Below are 21,272 nucleotides of genomic sequence, written 5' to 3'. Positions count from 1 at the left end.
GAAAACTTCACTGAAGTCAATTATTTGGTGAAGATTTACTTTTTCCCAGCACTCAAACAAGGAGCATAACAAAGGTATAAAGAGATTTATAGAATTAATCCAGAGATTAGCTGTCAGCTGAAGCATCTGCCTCTTTCTTCTGTTTACCCCCTCTTGCCCTGCAGTGCTGGCCCTACAGGCAGACACGACTGCTGTGATAGTTTTCCTCTTTGGGGGGCTCAAAAGAGATTTTGATTCAGTGGAGAATTGTGAGTCCAGGGTGGGTGGCTGTTACAGGAGGTAAGTAAGAGGCTGTGACTGCAAGTTGACCCATGAGCTGGACCCACGCACTCTGAAGCTCCTTACCCCATCCCTGTCCTTGGAATGTACACTCTGCCCGCTGTGCCCACGGTGGGAGCTGTTCCAAGGACACAGCCTTGAAGAGAGTAAGGTGTTGTTGAGACCATCTGGACTGAATATATGACTGAACCCAGTTAAGGCCTCTCCATAGACTTTGATTCTGGTGGGGTGGTGCAGAGATGTACCTATCTTGTGGTCACAGAAGACAAGGCTGGTAAGCACTTTAATGAGCACCCTTGCTTATTAAAACTGTCACCCACCAGTCCGGACTGGTCTGACTTTTTCTCTGGTCTCTCCTGGCCCTTTTTTGGGGGCCAGTTTATGAACCACCATTAGCCTGTATCAGCATCCTTGTGCTAGTGTGTGAACTCCTCCTTTGCACTGTCAGTCCCTTGAGGGCAAGGATCAGGTTTCAGTCATATCTGGACCCCTGGTGTCAAGCACAATATCTTGTTCAAGAAAATGTTTCAAAACTCATTTGAACCAAGACGACACAATGACCTGAGTTCAGGTAAGTCCGTAGGCTGAGTAAGTCCTCAGGATTCATTCATTTACTCCTTTAAGGTTTTATTACATAGGGTTATGTTTGTTTGTTTGATTTAGGGTTATAGTTGTTGTTGTTATTCAGGTATGGTGAGGCCAGCAGATGAGTTGATTGCATTGAAAAGGTAGTTTGTTACCCGCAGCTCCCGAGAGGAAGGGGCCACACAGGGAAACACCAGAATTGGTGAGGAGGTGAAGGAGTGAGGGGAAACCAGGGCAAACCATGGGCCTTTATTGTGGTTCCCGCTAGGAGGAATGGATGAGGTAGGGTAGGCAGGCTTAGAATGGCTGGTTTGAATAATTTCAGGAGCCTCTAAGGTGTAGGGCTGTCTCTAGTTGCCTTATTATCTTGTGGTGCGAAGGACAGGGAGCAGAAGTAGCCCAGAGCTAAGAACTTAATCGAGGAGGTTGTGGCTGTGTGGGCTCTGGCTTGGTTGATTTGCATATGAAAGGCATGCTCACAGGTGAGTGGTTTACTATCTTTATGAATCAGCTAGGGGTTAAGAGCAGAGAAGGTCCCTGGAGGAACTGAGCTGGAAGGTCATGAAGGATATTTTGCCAAGCAGGTGGCATGGAGGGAAGTAGAGTCAAAGGTCATGCTGAGCACATCTTATGGTTCCCTTAAAGACCAAGTGAACATCCTCACTGCGACAGAGGCCAGAAGAAGAGGCTGCTGGGGAAGGTCCTTCACACGAAAGTCAGCCTTTTTTTTTTTTTTTTCTCTTGCCTAGGTCTGGAAGGAAAGGGTAGGTAAGGGGAAGGAGGTGGGAATATGTGTGCCTGTACTTTCTCAATCGGCTCCGGTTCCAACAAGCTACTGTAGCATAGCCCTTCCCCAAGCTGAGCATGGCTGCTGGGCAAAAGCTGCTATATATCCAGATGCTCCTCACCTGGAGAATGTGGAGATAAAATTTAAAGAGCATTTTGCAGTCACTATATGAAATGACATATGCAGTATACTTAGAAAAATACTGGCATTTAATAGACACACACTAAAATGGTAATTACTATTATTTCTATTTACTATTGTGGTTTTATTACCTTTTCATATATTTACACCTACTATACACACAAAATTGATTTGTTCAAATTCTGGAGAAGGTGAAGAAGCCCTCTAAAGAGTCAATACAGAAATAAAGAATTTCTAATCATGATGAAGGATTTAAGGCTTCGATTTTTGGAAGTCTCTTTAATGATATGATATAGGATACAGAGTGAGTCAGGATGTGTATAGTATGGAGAGGAGAACAACTCATAGCTGAGTGGTTAGGGAAGACCTCATGGATTTAGTATATATCCTGGCTTGCTTCAAATCCTTCATAGAAAAAGGTGCAAAGGACAGAGAGGAAAACACACAAGTTCCTAAATAAAATTCAGATGGTTTCATTTGGTTTCATTTCAGATGCTTCCCCACCAACCATTTGCATGGGGAAGGCGGAATACAAGGATACTGGTAAAAGGTAGCGGCCAGACAGGAAGGGCTAAGAAGTGCTGTGCAAGGCTCCTGGGCTTTGTCCTGAATGTCCTACTTCAAGAGGTCACATACAGCTGGAAGACTGAGTTACTGGCCACTCACAGTGAGGGTCTCCTTTTGAGCAAATAACACTGCAAAATAAAGCAAAGAAATATGTCTGATTTGATAATAGGCATTAACTGCACAGCTGGTAACCAAATAGCTTTTTGTTTTTTAACATCTTATGTATTAATTGTTAATACTAGCCTCCTTTTTGTTTAGGGCTTAAGTGTTGATTTTCTATTTACTTCATGTCTCAAATAATGCCCTTCAACATTTAATGTGTTTTTCCAGTAAGATTTCAAAATAGTTCCTTAGCATGTTAATAAGGCAACAAAGACAAACCTAGAGTCAACATGAAATTCCCTGCTGATAGCCAGCATTGATCAAAGGCAATGCCTAAATGTTTTTGTGAACTTTATACAATTGGGCACACAATCACTAATAGCATTAATACTTTATAAAAGGGAGTATGGTGATTAACATAACAATAAAAAATAAAAAACAAAACAAAACAAGAAAAAAGGGAGTATGTTATGTGCTATCTAATAAACCTTCTTCTTTGAAGGAGATACCGAGTCAAGGAAAAAGCTATTGATGGGAGCACATGAAAGTTATTTTAATGGGAGTGTCTTTTGGGGTTATACCAGTTTGATTGTGTTCTTATAACACCAGAGTTAGAGTAAGTTTGATAACATATAATTTTAATTTAGGACAATAAAATCATGTCCTCATTGGATTTTGGATTAATTATTTAGATAACTGGGATAAAAAGAGTTTTGAACTCTACTGTCTAGCTTTCCCTGGGTGATTACTAACGCCCCACCTTTGTTTGCACATGGAAAGGAGGATTTCCTGAGATCCTAAACTGGGTCTATTAGCCAGTTGAGCACTGTGTAGAATGATATGATTGGTCTGCTGGCCATCTGCTTACCCAGGGTTTCAAGAGCTGCAAGAACAACTGACTTGATGCTTAGGGCTCACCTTGGGATGAACATCCTCCCCAAGCCTTGAGGAATAAATTGAGTACTCTTACATCAGTGGTTTTTGAGCAGCTGCACACATCTGCCTCAACTAGGGAGTATTTTGAAGGGTAGACTTCAGGAGTCCAGGTCCTAAAATATTCTGATTCCATAGGTCTGGAGATTGGGGAACTGATAATTACTCTTCTAAAAGGATGCCATGGGTGAGTCTTATATGGACTTGTAGTTGGTAAGAACTTTAATGCACTTTTCAGGTGAGGACTAAGTGTGGAAGGTTCTTAAGGGAGGAGACAGTAAAAGCTCATGACCTTGGGAGAGCTGGAGATATACACATGAGTCCCCACTCATGACTGTTATGTTTTCCCCATCCCTGTTCCCTCTGAAGTTCTAGAAATGTCTCTCAAAGGCAAGTGGACAATCAAGCTTTCTGAATTTCTCCAGATGTGGCAGGAAAAATTTGGAGAGTCCAGTATCTCACCCTGGAGGACAGCCTTTGTTTGGCTCTTGGAGCCAGGGGAACAGGCTTGGGAGGGCTGGAGTTCTAAGAATCTAAGTCAAGGGGTGAACCATAGCCATTGTATTTAATGCTGTCCATATTCCTTAGGACAGTCTCTTGAGAAACATCTGCTTCCCATGTATTCCAGTTGGAATCAAGGATTAGTCAATACTCAAGGACATCAAACCAATGTAAATCAAAATGCAAGCTTTCATGTTAACTCTACCTAAAAATTTAAAAATCATAACAATTTTATTTTACTTTTTAAGATTTTATTTACTTATTTGAGAGAGAGAGCATGAGCAAGAAAGCAGAAATAGGGGGAGCAGTAGAGGGAGAGGGAGAAGTAGGCTCCCTGCTGAGCAGAAAGCCCGATGTGGGGCTCAGTCCCAGGACCCTGGGATTATGACCTGAGCCAAAGACAGCAGCACAACTGACTGAGCCACCCAGGTGCCCCCCAAATCATAACAATTTTAGTAAGAACATCATAAGATAACCACTTAGCTATGCTAACAGCAACATGTACCAGGTACTGTATATTCATACTCTTTATCCAGTAATTCCAGCTCTATGAATCTATCCTAGAGAATAATCTGAAATACAAATATTTATGTCCTAGGATATTCTCCAAAATGTTATTCATAATAGTGCAATGATGGAAACAGATGTCCTCAATGGTTTGGTAAATTAAAGAGGGCTCTGTGAGAAAATACCAAACAACCACTAAAAATATTTATGAAAAAATACGATATGAGAAATTGCTCTTGATATGCTGAGTAAAGAAAGAAAAAGTAGACTATGAAAAGATGCACACACACACACACACACACACACGCATGCATGGAAATATAATTGAAAGGAACTATGCCAACACATGAACAGTGGGATGACTTTCTTCCGACTTGCTGTGGTCACTCCTTCACATTCAGGGGTCCCTCAGAGAAACCATTCCTTACCACTCTGCTTAACACAAGTTCCTTGTACTACCTTTATTTTGTTCTTCAGAATAAAATATTCTGCTCTTTTCACTTATAAAAAGTACCTCTTTACTTGCTTACATAATAGGCCTTACTTTTGAGAAACTACATTCCTTAGGGTGAAGAGCATGTCTGTTTTGCCCGCTACTACTTACCTGGTGGCTGGTCCAGATTGTTCTCAGAGCAGTAGACCCTCAATGAATTATTTCCATGAAGTATTATATTATATTCTAGGATTATTAACCAAGTGTTTTTTATATCATATTAGTTGATGGCATCCATTCTCTCTATATATTATATAATGTATGTACATAAATAAACATATGAATATAAATTTTCCCACTCAATCTCCCAGTGTCTGATATTCCACATTTGAGGTTTGAGTTTTATCCATCTCCTTTACTTTTCTGTGTCAATTAAAAAAAAATGTACGTTCCTCTAATAAACAGTGATGGGGTACTCTTTACCTGACTTAGTTACTTATACCTTAGTAGGAAATATATTCTCAGTGAATTTCGCTCTTGGTGAATGATATTGGGCTACTGAAGAAATGACCATTTTGATGATGCAGGGGAGGGATCACTGGACTCCAAATTTGCCCCAAAACTTCAGATATAATTGGGACTTGCCAAGGGCACCCATGAGAAGTGTGCAAAGGATGCATGGAGAGTGGAGTGTGGGGTGAGAGGGAGAAAAAGAGGGAGAGAGAGAGAGAATCTTAATCAAGTTCCACACCCAGCCTAGAGCCCAGTGTGGGGCCTGATCTCACGACCCTGAGATCATGACCTGAGCCAAAGTCAAGAGTCAGATGTTTAACCAACTGAGCCACCCATGTGCCCCGGTAGCTTAACTTTTCTTACTGAAGCATCAGAGTAGGTACATTGGTGGATATGGATGGATCCTTCCTTCTTTCCTTCCTTCTCTCTCTTCTTCTTCTCTTTTCTTTTTCAGTTCTCAAGTTGTGGCAAAGATTTAGGTAGAAGCCGATGAGCAAAACAGATAGGGTACATTAATCTTCAATCTCTGCCTTTGAAATTAGCATCAACTTTGGGTATGAATGGCTGTTGATTCCTATGTTAAAGGAAGCTGTGATTTCTTGAAAATTCAAGGGATATTATGAGAATCTGAAACCTGTACGGGGGCCTGTTAATTAAATTTCTTGCACAAATATTTCATAGAGTAGAACTGACACCTACAGAAATATTGATATGAAGTCTTCCCTGGCACACCAATGTTGATGCTTAATGTTTATTTTACTTCTTTAGCGAAAGAGCTCACATGTTAATTAAGCTGGACCATAGAGATGATTTATCTATTCCCTACTAGAAGGCAAGGCAGGTTTCCTGCCAAAGAGAAAAGAGAAGCTTACTTTTATCTACTTTCCAATGCTTCACTCCCCCCCGTCCCCAGCCAAAAACCTTGTGGCATTCAGCTGTAATACATCCATTTTTTCAAACATTTTGTATTTCATCTAGTTTCTGCAATAATTTTTGAATAGGCTTCCCTTTCTCCAATTCTCTTCTTTGCTAGGGACAGCCTTGATTTATGCCTGTTGTCCTGGAATAATTATGAATATTGTCCTCATTTATGTTCAATTGCATCATGGTTTGGATGGTAATTGTAGGTCACCTTATCTGATTTCAACCATATCCACCTCTCCAACCTCATCTTTCACCTTGCTTCCTTTCCTTTGCTGAACTTTTTCTTGTTCTCTTGTCACATTTCATGCTTTCCTAGATCTTTGAATGGATTTTTCCTTAACCTGGCACACTCTTCTTCACCTTCTTATCTCAGCTTCAAAACTACTTCCAAAGCTTTTCTGATTCTACCAATCTAAGTCAAGGGTCAATATTAAAAGAGTTCTTGGCATTTATTGCAACTATAATTCTACAATTATTAGTATGGTTATCTCATTGATGCTGACTCCCCATTAGATTCTGTAAACCCCAAAATACAAATGAGGGGAAAATGTTTTAGAAAGATTAAATATTTGGCTTTTGACAATTGAGTAGGTATCTCAACCCCAGTTCTACCTAACTCTAACACCCATGGAGGGAAGAAATCTGTGGGAAGCTTGGGTGAGTCTCTCTACTCCTTTCTTTCTTACTTGGATCATACTTGGCTGGTAGATGCGGATGATGGCTGTGGACAGAACACCAGTGAAAAGCAAATCCTTTAGAAAAGGGTATCTAGAGGAATGACAAATTGAAGAAGGATTACCTTGGATTACTTGATATGTTTTAGATTTATTTTTCTTCTTTCTAGTGCCATGATGGGTGATTTTGCTTCTATAAAAATATTTACTAACAGTAAAGACATGGATCATATTTATTCCATCACTGGATCTTAGTTAATTTTTTTGTTTTTATTTTTTTTAAAGATTTTATTTATTTATTTGAGAGAGAGAGAATGAGAGAGAGAGAAAGGCTCATGAGGGTGGGGAGGGTCAGAGGGAGAAGCAGACTCCCCGCCAAGCAGGGAGCCCGATGCGGGACTCGATCCAGGGACTCCAGGATCATGACCTGAGCCGAAGGCAGTCGCTTAACCAACTGAGCCACCCAGGCGCCCTCACTGGATCTTAGTTTAAAGGGACTTTAGGGTTTATTCAAACCAATCATTTTAATTTAATAGAAGAGAAAAAAGACAACAAGAGAAGTTATGAAAGTTATTCAAAGTCACATAGCTGTACCCAGAGGTTCTTGTGGAACTGAGTTCAGATCAGTTATCTTGGATTCTTTGGCCTGAGGTCTTCCTAGTAATAGAACTCCATGTAACATTCTCTTGACCATGTAGGAGAGGTCATGGGTGCTATGCGAAAGGATCTGACTCTCCCAGAGTACTAGACTTGGTTATCACAGGCAATTGCTGTCCACTTGGGTCAGTATCCTGGACCTCCCTTGCTGCACACACATACCCAGGGTCCATGACACATAGAGAGGAAGGAGTGAAGGAATCATCTAAGACAGCATACAGGAAACAATTTGAGAAATTATCAATTATTTTCAAATTAACTCATATGTCATATTCATGTCACCAGCCTGTCATATACAAGCATTAATATGTATTATGGACTGAATATTTGTATCTCTTCAAATTCATATGGTGAATCCCTAACTCCCAATGCAATGGCATTAGAAGGTGGGGGACTTTGGAGGAAATAAAGTTTAGATGAGATCATGAGAGTAGAGCCTCCACCCCATGATGGAATTAGTGTCCTTATAAGAAGAGAAAGAGACACCAGAGCTCTCTCTCTCTTTTTTATGTGAAGATATAGCAAGAAGGTAGCCATCTATAAGACAGGAAGAGAGTCCTCACCAAATCCTGATCATGCTGGAACCCTTGGGCTTGGACTTCTAGTGTCCAGAACTGTGAGAAATAAACATCTTTTTAAAATCACACAGTCTATGGTGTTTTGTTATAGCAGCTTGAGCTGACTAAGATAGTATGGAATGAATGAATGAATGAATGAATGAATGAATGAATAAATAAATAAATAAATAAAATGGAATAAAAAAATCCCTACTAGTTAAATAAGCAGGTAGAGAAAACTCTTTATTTACAACAACAACAACAACAACAACAACAAAAAACAAATAAGTGACCAGGAAATTAAAAATGTCTCTGTAGATAGGCACCTGTCAATAAAAGGGAATTCAAGGACATCACCAAGATGACAGCATAGATTGTTCTTCACTTCACTCCCCCTCACAAGAAGAACAACTAATATCTATTCAAGAATAAGACACCACTGAAAAAATTCTAGAACACGGACGTGAGGCTAAAGCACCCTGCTGCATGATAGAGACCAAGACAGACTACATTAGAATGGAAGAGAAGAAGCTACATGTTGACTGCACTTTCCCCCCAACCAGGCCAGTTCAGCATCACACAGAGTGGTCTCTTCTGATCTTCTGGTTTCTTCAGTGGGGAAAGGGAATCCGGGGGGAGGGGACCAGTTCTTCCCAGTATTGTGGGTCACTTTGTGGGAGCCCCTACTCTGATCTCACCAGGGGAACCTGTTTGACTCAGCCACTGGGAATGTGGCTGTGAAGAAGGTGGGAGGGGCTCTCAACAACCAGCACATGGATCTTGGCAGACTGAGTTCATACCTGCAATGTCCAGGCAGAAAGCCCAACCAGTTGCTTTGCTCATCTATAGAACCAAGCCAATGGTGCCTTCGGGGAACTTGGTGTCTAAATGATTCAGATCCTCAACCAAGAAGTGTTGCCAGTATGGTTTGCCTATGTCCAGGGAAGGAGCTGAATCACAGCCCCACCTGTTGTGGAGAGTGTCTTCCGGTCCCATTTAACCAGAAGGGCTGGTCAACTTCTGGAAGCTTTGCTGCCCAGTGGTGTTTGAGCTGAGAGGTGGGTGGGCAAAGCTGATCACCTCCAAGGCAAAGCCAATATCAGACACAGAGTGTTCTAGGGCCATACACAGTCAGGGGGATTAATGCACAGAAGGCTAAAGATAGCCCCTGGTCCCTCTCAACTGGAAAGCCTTTTTGGGAAATTGAGAGTAGCCTGGATCAGCTCCTCCTCCTTGCACCCATGCGAAGGAGCTGAGACATGGCCCTATCCACTGTGAAGAGTGCTTTCTGGCTCCATCTGACCAGAAGAGCTGGAGACAACTCCTGAAAGCTGTGCAGCCCAGAAGAATTTGAGATGAGAGGTGGGCAGGCAAAGCCACTTAGTTTACAGAACAAAGCCATTGGGAACTTTGGGTGCAGGTCAGCTTGCATCAAGACAACACACAAAGAGTTTTATCAGTTTTAGAGCTGCCTTTCCCACTGCATCTGGACAGGGAATCTAATTCATAACTGCTCATTGCTGAAATCAGCCTTCGGCCTGTCCGAACAGGTACCCTACTCAGCACACACAAGGAAGCTGTATAGCCCATTCAACAGCTGTACATTCAGTGACACTTGAACAGAGAGCATAGATCATGGCTTCCCCCATCATCAGAGAAAAACTAGTGACCTCACTTGACCAGGGAATTCAGTGTGTACTCTGGCCTGATTTAGGTCCCCAAACATTGAGCTGTACAGGCCCTGGATCATATTCTGCTGCCCTACCAGGGCAGAGAAGCTAATTCCTAGAAGCTAATTCCCATCTATTACTGAATATAGTACCAAGTCCTGACTATCTGTAAGCCTGACCAGAAAACCCAGGCAACCACAGAACCCATTCTATGACCTCACTTGTGTAGTGGGCCAAGTTAGCAGTCTTATCCAACTGTTCTCAGCCAGTGGCACACCCCTCATCCTTGTCCTCAGAGCTTGAACAGTTGCTTCACCCATAAATAAACTACAATAGCAGACCCCTCCTGCCCAGAAACATTACCAGCAGACACGGCCAGCAACCCAAGCTCACCTGACTGGTGAAGAACTGTCTGTACCAAAGCAAACCTATAAAGTCTGAAAGAACAGCCTGATTACTCAAGTATGCAGATACCAACATAGTCAGGATCATGAAAAAGCAAGTAAATATGACACCACCAAATGAAGCTAATAAAATTCCAATAACTGATCCTAAAGAAATGGAGATCTATGAACTGTTAGACAAAGAATTCAGAATAATGCTCTTAAGGTGTTTAGTGAACTACAAGAAAACAGAGACAGACAAACAACATTAGGGAAACAATGCATAGACAAAACAAGAAGTTTGGCAAAGAAATAACAATCGTTGAAAAAAATCCAAACAGAAATCCTAGAGTTTAAAAATATAATAAACTAGAGAGTTCAATAGGGAGTTTCAAAAAGTAGATTCAACCAAATAGAAGAAAGACTCAGTGACTTGGAGAATAGGATATTAGAAAGCATCCAGTCAGAGGAGCAAAAATTAAAAAAAGAATGAAAAAGAGTGAGGAAATCCTATAGGAATTATAAGACACAATAAATAATATTCACATTATGGGAATTCTGGAAGTAAAAGAGAAGAAGAAAGAGACAGAAATTATATTCAAAGCAAATAATGGCTGAAAACTTCCTGATCCTAGGGAGAGAAATGGACATGCAGATCCATGAGGTCAAAGGACTACAAATAGGTTGAACTTGAATAGAGCTACATTGAAACATATTATAATTAAATTCTCAAAAGTCATAGAAATGATTTTAAAAACATAAAGATAAAGAGAGAAGTTACATATAAGGGAACCCTCATAAGATTATTGGCAGATTTCTCAGCAGAAATTTTTTAGTCCAGAGGAAAATGAGGTTATATATTTGAAATATTGAAAGAAAATAATCGCCTACGAAGAATTTTATACTTTGTGAAGCTGCACTTCAGAAACACAGGAGGGATAAACACTTTCTTGAACAAATAAAAGCTGAGGGAGTTCATTACCACCAGACATGCATTACAAGAAATGCTAATAATAGTTCTCTGGGTAGAAGGAAAATATTACTAATTAACATCATAAAAACATAAAAAGGTAGTGCAAACTTCACTGGTAGTGGTAAATATGTAGTCATACTTAGATTCTGTAATATGATAATAGTAGTGCATATTTCACTCACAACTCTATAAGTTAAAAAAGGACATAGTAAATATAACCATAACTACAATAATTTATTAGTTACTACACAATATAAACACATGTAAATTGTAACAGTGATAATCTAAAATGTGGTGGGAAGGAGAAGTAAAGTGTAAAGTTTATGAATTTTATTGAAGTCAAATTGTTATCAGGTTAGAATAGGGTGTGATAAGTTGAAAATATTTTATTTAAGCTTCATTGTAATCACAAAGGGAAATCCTGTAGTGATTACACAAAAGAACACAATAAAAAAGGCAAAGCATACTGATACCAAAACACACACACACACACACACACACACACACACACACACACAGAGCAAATAAGAAACAAGGAATAGTGGATGCACTAATCAACTAGAAAACCATTAACAAAATGGCAATAGTAATTCCTTACCTATCAATTATTACTTTAAATGTAAATGGATTAAATTTTCCAATTAAAAGATGAGAAAAGGCTGAATAGGCAAAAAAAAAAAAAGACCAAAAGTATGCTGCCTATAAGAAACTCACTTTAGCTGTAAAGACACACATAGACTGAGAGCAAGGGGATGAAAAAGGACATTTCAAGCAAATGGTAACAACAACACCAAGAACAGCTATACTTACATCATACAAAATAGATTTTAAACTAAAAATGGTAAAAAGAGACACAGGTCATCATATAATGACAAATTAGCCAATACATCAAGAAAATATCAGTTGAAAATATTTATGTCCTTAATATTGGAGTACCTAAATATATAAAGCAAAACTTAAGTCTAAAAGGAGAAATAAACATAAATAAAATAATAGTTGGGGGTTTTATTTTTTATTTATTTATTTTGAAGATTTTTTTTATTTTAGAGAGAGAGAGAAAGAGAGAGAGTGTGTAGGGGGAGGGGCAGACGGAGAGGGAGAGGGAGAGAGAGAATCCCAAGCAGACTCTCCTCTGAGTGTGGAGCCCCATGCAGGGGCTGAAATCCCTAAGATCATGACCTGAGCAGAAATTAAGAGTTGGACACAATTGATTGAGCCACCCAGAGGCCCCAGTAGTTGGGGACTTTAATACCCACTCTGAACAATGGATAAATCATCCAGTCAGAGAATCAATAAGGAAACAGTGGATTTGAACAATACTATAGGCCAAATGGACCTAGCAGACATATACAGAACATTCTATCCAAGAGCAAAATAATATAATACTTATTAAACACATGGAACATTTTCTAAGATAGACCATATGTTATGCCACAAAACAAGTTTTAGCAAATACAAGAAAACTGAAATCACACCAGGTATCTTCTCTGACACAATGGCATGAAACTAGAAATCAATAACAAGAGGAAAATAGGAAAACTCACGAACACATGGAAATTAAACAACACTCTTCTTGAACAGTCAATGGATCAAAGAACAAATTAAAGGGGAAACAAAAAAAGCTTCATGAGACAAACAAAAACAGAAACACAACCTACCAGAACTTGTGGAATGCAGCAAAGGCAGTTTTAAGTGAGAAATTTAGAATAATAAACACCTACATTAAAAGCAAGATCCCAAATAAGCAACCTAACTCTATGCTGCAAGAAATTAGAAAAGAGGAACACACTGAGCCCAAAGTAGCATAAGGAAGGAAATAATAAAAATGAGAGCAGAAATAAATGAAATAGAGAACAGAAAAACAATAGAAAAGATTAACAAAAGTGTTCATTCTTTGGCAAGATAAACAAAATTGACAAACCCTTAGTCAGACTAACCAAAGAAAAATGAGAAAAGACCCAAATCAATAAAATTGTAAATGAAAAAGAAACCATTACAACTGATACCACAGAAATTAAAAGGATCATAAGAGGATACTGTGAACAACTATACTCTAACAAACCAGACAAGCTAGAAGAAATGGAAAATTTGTAGAAACACGCAACTTACCAAGAATGAATAAAAAAAAATATAGAAAATTTGAATATACCAATTACTAGTAAAGAGATTGAATCAGTAATAATATATTTCCTCATAAAGAATAGCACAGGACCAGACGGCTTCACTGTTGAATTTTACCAAACTTAAATTTAAAGAAAAATTAACACCAATCCTTCTCAAACTCTTCCTAAAAATCAGAGAGGAGGGAACACTCCCAAACTCATTTTATAAGACCAGTGTTATCCTGAATACCAAAGCCAGAAAAAAACACCACTAGAAAAAACAAACAAAAAACTACAGGTCAATATCCCTGATGAATGCAGATGCAAAAATCTCCAATAAAATACTGGAAAGGTGAATTCAGCAGCACATTAGAAGGATCATTCACCGTAATCAAGTGGGACTTATCCCTGGGAAGATTAAACATTTATAAATCAATTAATGCGATACATCACATTAATAGAATGCCAGAAAATAATCATATGATCATCTTAATTAGATGCAGAAAAAGCATTTGACAAAATTCAACATCCATTCATGTTAAAAACTCTTAACAAATTAGGCATAAAAGGAACACACCTCAACACAATAAAGGCCATATATGACAAGACCATCATAACCAATGATGCAAAGCTGAAAACTTCCTCTAAGATCAGGAACAAGACAAGGGTGCCATTCCCATCACTCTTATTCAAGAAAGTACTGGAAATCCTGGCTAGAGCAATCAAGCGAGTGAAAGAAGTAAAAGGTATCAGAATTGGAAAGAAAGACATGAAACTGTTTCTGTTTGTAGATTATATATTTCTATATATTTTTATAGAAAAAGAATCCTAAAAACTCTACCAATAAACTGTTAGATCTAATCAACAAATTGCAAAGTTGCAGGATACAAAATTAACATACACAAATCAGTAGCATTTCTATACACTAACAACAAAATTTCTGAAAAAGAAATAAATCTCTCCCATAGTATCGAAAACAATAAAATAATTAGGAATAAATTTACCTAAGGAGGTGAAATACCTATACTCTGGAAACTATAAAATATTGATGAAAGAAATCAAAGACACAAATAAATAAAAAGGTATCACGTGTCATGCATTGGAAGAATTAATACTGTTAAATGTCAATATTACCAAAAACCAGATTCAATGAAATAGCTGTCAAAATTCTAATGGCATTTTTTACAGAAGTAGGAAAAACACTTCTAAAATTTATATGGAACCATGAAGGACCCCCCAAATCCACAGAAATCCCAAGAAATAATTACCAAGCAGGAGACATCATACTTCCTCATTTCAAGATATATTATAAAGCAATAGTCATTAAAACAGTTATGGTACTGGCATAAAAACAGGAAAACAGACCAATGAAACAGAGTTGAGGGTCCAGAAATAAACTCAAGCATACATGGTCAGCTAATATTTGACAAGGGAGCCAAGAATACCTAATGGAGAAAAAACAGTCTTGTCAATAAATGGTGCTGAATAATTGGATATTCACATGTGAAAGAATGAAATTGGACCCATATTTTACACCCCTCACAAAATTGAAATCAAAATGGATTAAATGGATTAAATGGATTAAATACTTAAATGTAAGACCTGAAATCATGAAACTCCTGGGAGAAAATATAGGAATAAATCTTCATGCCATGGGTCTTTGTAATGATTTTTTGGATATGACACCAAAAACACAAGCAACAGAATCAAAAATAAGTGGGAGTACGTCAAAGTAAAAAAGCTTTGCACAGCAAAAGAAACTAAGCCCAAGGTGACAAAATAACCTGTGGAAATGTGAAAAAATATTTGCAAACCATATATTTAATAAGGGGTTAATATTCAAAAAATATAAGGGACTCATACAATCCAATAGCATAAAAACAAATAGCACAATTAAAAATGGGAAAAGGACCTGAATAGACATTTTCCCAAAGAAGATATACTAAAAGCCAGCAGGTACATGAAAAGATGCTCAACATCACTAGTCATTAGGGAGAGGCAAATTAAAACCAACATGAGGTGTCACTTTAGGGTGGAGGGGGGTGGGAGGGATGGGGTGGCTGCATGATGAACACTGGGGAGGGTATGTAGTATGGTGACGCTGTGAATTGTGTAAGACTGATGAATCACAGACCTGTAGCCCTGAAACAAATAATACATTATATGTTAATAAAAAATTAAAAAAAAGAAAATACCTACTGTGGTAATCATTTCATAGTATATGTAAATCAAGCCATCATGCTTTATGCCTTAAACTTACACAGTGCTATATGCCAATCATTTTTCAGTAAAACTGGAAAAAATAAAAATACATAAAAGAGAATTCAAGACTGAGCTAGAGAGCCTCACATCTATTTCCTTTAGAAGACTTTAGCAGGAAGGGCTTAATGTGAAGTGTCTGGCTGAGAATGACTCAGTCTGCAATATCTTCTATTTCTCTTTAGTATTAAAAGTAATTTCCAATCAGTATTTTCAAACTGAGGAAAGTTGAGTGTAAAAATTCACAGTTTTGAGTGAGGTCACTGTATATCCCTTACTTATTACCCAGGGAATTTCTTTATTCCATTTTATTATTCCTTTATAGGTGGCACACATATCTCCACCTCCCACTAATGGGTTCTTGAAGAGGTGGTGGTGGAAATGAGAAGAAAAATTTGCCCTGATGTGCGAAACCTGGTATGGAGGGAATATGTGGGAAAATCTTAGGGGACTTTAATCACCGAGACTCTATGTGGCCAGGAGAGCCACGTATTCAGCAAATTCTGTTTCTTGCTACTCTTGGAAACATGATAAAACTGCATTTCTCAGCCTCCCTTGCAGTTAAGGAAAGCCCTGTGACTGAATTTTGATGAATGGGATACTGGAGGATATTAGGGATGCCATTTCTATGCCATGAAACCCTTACAGGCAATTTTTCTTACTGCATTTGCTGGGGAAGTACCCAAATTGATTGCCTACCTTTACCAAGTCCACCGCTCAAAAGTCTACATTCCCTCTTGATTTGCCTGTATAGAAAGTCAGAAGTACTGGTCAACTCCTCTCACACTTGAGTTTAATCATCCTTACTCCCAAGAGTGGATTCTGCTATTAGTAAGAGTGTAAATTGTGGGAGACAGTCCTCCATGGGCCTCTTGTATTTCTTTAAGTTTTACGAACAAACACACTGATAGCTTCTGTTTCAGACAATTTTTTCAAGGCTGTTTGTAGAGCAAACTGGCTTGGAAAACATAGTGTCTCCCCCTGAAGAAGAGGATGGATTTGTTTACTCCCCAGGAAAATAAAAATAATGTCTCCTTCCAGCTCAGAAGTTGAGCAGGTTTGCTGTGGTTCCTTTAAAAGACTGGAGGTTCTTGCGGTGCCTGGGTGGCTCAGTTGTTAAGTGTCTGCCGTCGGCTCAGGTCATGGTCCCAGGGTCCTGGGACTGAGCCCCACATTGGGCTCCCTGCTCAGCGGGAAGCCTGCTTCTCCCTCTCCCACACCCCCTGCTTGTGTTCCCTCTCTCACTGTGTCTCTGTCAAATAAATAAATAAAATCTAAAAAAAATAAAAATAAAAGACTGGAGGTTCTTCATCACTATTCCATTGCAAGTGTAGAATTCACTTGGGCCTCCCTGTGCTGCTGTGGGCCTTAAGGGGAGGGGCAAGTGGAACCGTCCCTGTCCTCTCACCATCACGTCTTCAAGATGACGGTGAAACATGTTGCCTGTTGTAATGGGAGTAAAGTCCTTTGTCTCTGACCTCGGAGTCTCATGTCTTCTGTCTGCATCTGTGAACCTGTGGCGGGCTGACTTGTTAGCAGGGTAAAATCTTCACTCTTCACAGTTCTGACAACATTTGTTGAGAGCAATTTGAATGTTTAAAATGTATGAATATTTAAAATCCTCTGATGTTGCAGTTTCACGCTTAGAAGGCTATCGTGCAGAAAAAGAGTTGTGTAAGTATATTCAAACAAAAATACAAAATTGTTTATTTCAGGGCAGTGTCTGACAGTAGGAAATTAAAAAGAACCTGCACATCTATCAATAAGAATATAATTTAATTAATGATAAGCATGCATATTCTGACTCCAGTTCATCAGTGAGAAATAAGGGATGTCCTTCAGTGCTGACAGAGGATTGTTCCCATGATTCATTTTTCATGGGAAAATGTAAGTTATTCCCTGGTAATGTGAGTTATGAACTATTTTTTATTCATTTATTCACTCATCAAACATTTATTGAACATCTACTATGTGCTAGGACAGGTAAGGATATATTACAGGTGATGCTGACAATGTCCCTAACTTCACATTGTAGAGAAACCTTATAAATACAATAAATAAGATAATTACATTGCTGTGAAGGAAATATTCAAAATAATGTGATAGAAAGTGGGAGGGAGGGCACCATAGGTGGGATGGAAGAGAGAATCTGTTAGTTTCAGAGCAGTTGTGAGGATACAGCAATTGAGTTGAAACCTCAGGTTTGAGAATAAGCTAGCTGAGCAGTGATCTGGGGGAAGAACATTCAAGTCAGGAACTTGGAGCAGATAAAAGTTTCTTATGTTTGATGACCAGAAGGGAACCCATGATAGACGATATTACTGATCAGGAGGGAGAATGATGACACCAAAGGCCGTGATATTTGGATGCAACAGAAAACCACTTTTAAGGCTATGTAAGGATCTGATTTTCTTACTTAGAAGATCCTTCTGACTGCTGTGTGAAAAACAAACTTCAAGATATTCTGCCTATAAATGTACATATGTATGTGCAAGTATATGTACATCCATGGATACATGTAGTGGCATATATGTATATGTACATATGCATACACGTATGTAAACATCCATACATGTATCTTATGTAGAAGTTTTCAAATATTAACCAAGTAAGAGTTTGTGGTTTTGAGGGAGAACTCTACTACTTATTTCTTCATAAAAAAATATAAGGAAACACATTTTGAATGTTAATAGGAAAAGATGGGACAGGCCAGAACTCTGGAGCCAGGTTGTATACCAGACCAAGGTAGAATTTTCCTCCCACATATATTACTAAATTATCTTAAAATTTTTGATCCTATTTATGTACTTGTTTCTTTATCACCAGAGATGACAACATTAGCATTGTTTAGGAAATAACCACGTGTGAATATGCATGTACGCATTAACAAGCATCGATCAGTTCCTGGCATGTGAATATTAATTGCCACCTCTAAAATGAGATTGAATAAGGAAGAGGAAACACAAAGAATATAGTCACACGATCTTGTTTTCAACAAATTAATAAATTGAAATCTGAAATAAAAGCAGGGGTATACAGTGAACTGGTCAAGAAAACACTTATGAGATCTTCTGATAAACTTTGGCAATGATATTATCAAGAGAAAGATCCTTTGCAATTGAAAGACCTTAAAGGTTGCAAAATAGAAATCCAGTATTTCCGCTACTGTCAGTAAACAAAGAAATCCAGGGGGCGGAGCAAGATGGCGGAGGAGTAGGAGACCTAGATTTTGTCTGGTCTCAGGAATTCAACTGAATAGGGATCAAACCATTCTGAACACCTACGAACTCAACAGGAGATCGAACAGGACAGTAGCAACAACTCTCTGAACAGAGAAGCGACCACTTACTGGAAGGTAGGACGTGCGGAGAAGTGAATCCGAGGCGATATTCGGGAGGATAGACGGCGGGGGAGGGGCCTCCGCCGGCCGCTTCTGGCAAGTGCTAGAGCCGCGGAGCACAAAATCGGACCTTTTAAAAGTTGGCTCGGCGGAGGGACGTCGCTGCAGTGGCTAAGCGGGGGGTGGAATCCTCCCGGGACAGTGTGGTCTCAGGACCCTTGGGGTCACAGAGAGAGTGGGGGTGCCTGAGTGCGGCAGAGCTCCCAGGTATCGGAGCGGGGAAGCCGGCTGCAGAGACGGAGCCGAGGCGCGGGCTCTCAGCTCGGGGTGGCCATAAACTGTGATCTGCGGCCCAGTCGGGGCACGGCTCCCCCAGCAAGGACCCAACAAGCAGCAGATCCGGGGAGACTCCCCTTCCTTCCCGGGGAGGAGCAGTGCGGGAACGCACTGCAGGGATCTGCTGGGTTTGGAGACTCCGAGCGGGGTCGGGTGCCAGAGATAGCAACGCTCGATCACAGGCCGGGTGAGCACGGAGTGCGGCCAGAGACCGGGGACACGGGAGTGACTGCTTTTCTCTGGGGGCGCACCGAGGAGTGGGGCCCCGAGTTCTCACCTCCTCCGGGCGGAGACTGGGAGGCCGCCATTTTCGCCCTGCTCCTCCAAAGCTGTACCGAGAGCTTGCAGGGAACAAAAGCTCCTGAGAGCAAACTGGAGCAGCTTCCTTAGCCCGGACCGACAAGGGCGGGGCAATTCTGCCTCCGGCAAAGACATTTGGAAACCACAGCAACAGGCCCCTCCCCCAGAAGATCAACACAAACAGCCAGCAAGCCAAGACCAAGTTGATCGATCAAGGAGAACAGGAGAACTCCAGCGCTAGGGGAATACTGCACATAGATTCATGGCTTTTTTTTTTTTTTTTTTTTTTACCATGATTCATTATTTCATCAAAGTTAATTTTTGTTGACTTTTTTTTATTTTTCTTTTTCCCTTTTTCAACCAACATCTTATAAATCCCTTTTTTTAAAAAAAAAAAAAAACATTTTTTATTTTTTTTTCATTTTTAGAGTCATATTTTATCCCTTCATAGTAGTTATCCTTGTTTTTGGCATATATATATAAGTTGTTCTCTCTTTAAAATTTTGAGGTACAGTTTCTTCTAACAGATCAAAATATACCCTAAACCACTAGTGTATGGCTTTGTTCTAGTCTCCTGCCTGATCACATTCTCTCCCTTTTTCCTTTTTTTTTTTTTTCCCTTAAATCTCCTTTCTTTTTTCAAACAACTTATCTTACCAAGTCCTTTTATAAAATCTTTTATAATTTTCATCTTTACAGTCATCTTCCATCCCTTCATTGTATCAACCCTTATTTTGTACATATATGCCTTTCTTCCTTTAAAATTTTAGGAGGCACTTTTTTCTAACAGACCAAAATACGCCCAAAATCTAGTGTGTGGCACTGATCTATGCACTAGCGTGATCATATTTGATCATATTCTGCCTTTTTTGAATTGTTTTGTTTTTGTTTTTATCTTTTTTCTTTTTTTTTTCTTTTTCTCTTTCTTTTTTCTTTCTTTCCCTTTCTTTTCCCCTGGTTTCAGGTCTTTTCTGATTTGTATACAGTATATTTGCTGGGGACGTTGTAAACCTGTTAGCCTTTTGTTCTCTCATTCATCTATTCTCCTCTGGACAAAATGACAAGACGAAAGAAATCACCTCAGCAAAAAGAACAAGAGGTAGTACCGTCAGCCAGGGACCTACTCAATATGGACATTAGTACGATGTCAGACCTAGAGTTCAGAATCATGACTTTAAAGATACTAGCTGGGCTTGAAAAAAGCGTGGAAGTTATTAGAGAAACCCTTTCTGGAGAAATAAAAGAACTAAAATCTAACCAAATCGAAATCAAAAAGGCTATTGATGAGGTGCAATCAAAAATGGGGGCACTAAATGCTAGGATAAATGAGGCAGAAGAGAGAATCAGCGATATAGAAGACCAAATGATAGAAAATAAAGAGGCTGAGAAAAAGAGAGAGAAACAACTACAGGATCACGAGGGCAGAATTCGAGAGATAAGTGATACGATAAGACGAAACAACATTAGAATAATTGGGATCCCAGAAGAAGAAGAGAGAGAGAGAGGGGCAGAAGGTATATTGGAGCAAATTATAGCAGAGAACTTCCCTAATGTGAGGAAGGAAACAGGCATTAAAATCCAGGAGGCACAGAGAACCCCTCTCAAAATCAATAAAAATAGGTCAACACCCCGACATCTAATAGTAAAACTTACGAGTCTCAGAGACAAAGAGAAAATCCTGAAAGCAGCTCGGGAGAAGAGATATGTAACCTACAATGGTAGAAACATTAGATTGGCAACAGACCTATC

This window comes from Zalophus californianus, chromosome 3, assembly GCF_009762305.2.
Source record: "Zalophus californianus isolate mZalCal1 chromosome 3, mZalCal1.pri.v2, whole genome shotgun sequence".
Classification (NCBI taxonomy): domain Eukaryota; kingdom Metazoa; phylum Chordata; class Mammalia; order Carnivora; family Otariidae; genus Zalophus; species Zalophus californianus.
The sequence above is the reverse complement of the archived record's forward strand: the minus strand, read 5'-3'. Positions refer to the sequence as shown.